Source organism: Pteropus alecto, unplaced genomic scaffold, assembly GCF_000325575.1.
Source record: "Pteropus alecto unplaced genomic scaffold, ASM32557v1 scaffold17, whole genome shotgun sequence".
NCBI classification, from domain to species: Eukaryota; Metazoa; Chordata; class Mammalia; order Chiroptera; family Pteropodidae; genus Pteropus; species Pteropus alecto.
The window spans coordinates 10,088,554-10,091,187 of record NW_006440645.1 but is presented as its reverse complement, the minus strand read 5'-3'; positions in this window follow the sequence as shown (position 1 = coordinate 10,091,187).

Sequence of the window (2,634 nt, the reverse complement as noted above, 5' to 3'; positions counted from 1 at the left end):
TTCTTTCTTTCTCTTATTAGAGAAGCAAGAGGGTTTCTACATTACAAAAGATTTGACAGCAAATTATAACACTACTAAGAAATAAAACAGGAGAATGAGTAATTAAGATATTTAAATCTTCTACTATAGTACTTAATTTGCAATGTTTGATAAAGGCATTGCATTTAATATCTTCCTAAATTAAAATATGTATATTTCCTTTATATTTCCCAAGGAAGATGATGCACTTGTAATGAAGTAGACATTATATCTATAAAGTAATTCTGCTGTGAAATTTAAAGATTTGACTTAAAATGATTTCACAAAATTATACTCACAGTTAAAAATCAGAATTTTACATGTGGCTGAAATATTTCTAAAAATTGTCATTTGACATACTTTTGAAACATTGACACTGTTTCCACAGGAAAATATTTTGACTTTTACTACTCTAAAACTAACCATGTTAACAAGGAGTAAATATCATGATTATCTTCTCTGAAATAATTTATCGATGAAATACTGTTTTATGATTTGAATATTTTTGATATGCCTATAAAATTATGGAAGATTAGCTATTAGTATGTCTAGAGTAAATAGAAAACCTATTCTACAATTCCTTTCATATGAATCTAATAAATTTTTATTTGGAAACCTTCAATTATTTATTGGCTGAATTTTCCATTTTATAGTCCCCATCATAAGTATGTAGCATTTTAGCCAATGTGCTAACATCTGATTTATTCTGGATGCAATAAATAGTTGAGTTGACTAGTAACCTAATCATTTAGTATTTTATGTTTAAATAATTCTTTACCCCACAGATTAGGCAAAAGATTTGTTTTGTTTGTCGTTTGTTTCTATAGGTTGATAATGAAATTTAAGAACAAAATGCAAATTAGTATAACTGGTTATTATAATATATTAAAAAAACTAATACACGAATATATAAGTAGCTGGTACAAGGGTGATTATATGCAATAATATAAAAGGCTAAATTAAAGAAAATTTCTTTAAGTCAAATGAATTACTTTAGTTATTATATATGAAGTGAGTATTACCTTATTTTCAATGCACATAATAAAGCAGATGGATGTGGGTTTTCCCCCATAATTGTAAAATGATGACTAAAAGATTTTAATTAATTAAAGCAGAGTGATTTAACAAGAAAATCATTTTCTTGTTTAAAAAGCAATTACAACAAACAGACTTTTTTTCCAGTTAAATTATAGAGAAACATTTTCTTACTAAAATGGTCCATCATTCGAAATATTAATGTAGTAATGCGAAAAGTTAGAGAAAATTTTACTGCTGCATGTATGTGCTTTTTGTGTCATGGATGATGGATTAGCTTCATATACTTTTAAAGGGTCCCGAAAAGCCTGGGACATTTCACACATTATTTCATTATATAAATTGATTGTGATTATGACATATTAAACATCTAATTTGATAACAGTCAAAGAAGTGATACTAAAATATCACTTAAATATACACATCAAAGACCTATGAATATCTGTATGCCTTTAAATGTTAAATCTAGGGAAAATATTCCCATTTAAGTAATATAAAATTGGATGGAAAATATTTGTTATGTGTTTTTAGTCTATTCTTTAATAGCATAGCATAGCTCAAACTATCATTGAAAATAAAACCAGTTAAAAAGGGAAATATTTCAAAAGCGGTCTGTAATTTGGACTGGGCAAAACTTTAGATATAATTTTGAAGATTTGTTTTTAATGGGAGCTTTGATAATTCTATTTTTTGTTAGAAGAGTATCTCACATTCTCTGGTTTTTCACTCTCTTAATTGTATTTCAACAAACAAAAAACTGTAGAGAAGAAATATGCAAAAAAATGCATCCTATTAAATTTAATAATTAACCTTTTTGATGCAAAGTAAAGGGCAAGCTTCACTTTTCAAGGTTGACTCATGAAGAATTTTCTCATTAAGACACTAACTACATTTAAGCTATAAAATTTTCACACATAATACTGAAACAATAATGTACCATGTTTCTATCTCCAAATTTATTTAATCTGCATTAAATTTAGAGATTTTTTTATATCTTATAGTTATTCTTTACCAATTCAAATATTTATATATCTCTATATGTTCATATAGAGTTATAAATAGATTATATATGCCTTGTTATTAGAAGTCACAAAACTATGCAAAATTATGTAAAATAAAATTCTGTGTGAGTTATATGATTGAGGACCTCTTAAAATAGTAATCTTCAGTTACATATTTTACACCACAAAATGTACAGACACCCAGTGTTCGTTTTTTTCTAACAACAAATACAGATGAATTTATAGATTCTTTATAAAAGCTTTAAATGATTCTAAATTCAAAGCCATAGAAATAGAATCGAAATAATGTAGATTGTTAGATATTTTGATAGTACATGTTCAGTGCTTTTCCAATAACATCGACAGCTATATCTTTGGCATTGAAAATTCAGTACAAGTTCTTGACAAAATTTTGTATCTTAGAGCTTCGTTTTCTTTTCAACAAGGAAAAACAGGGTTGAATAAGATATGAAAACTGGGAGGAAACTATTAATGATTATTTTTTCTTAGTACGTTTATCTTTGGGACCCTGAATTACCTTTTACTTTATTGTATGATGTGGACTGTATGAATCCATTTA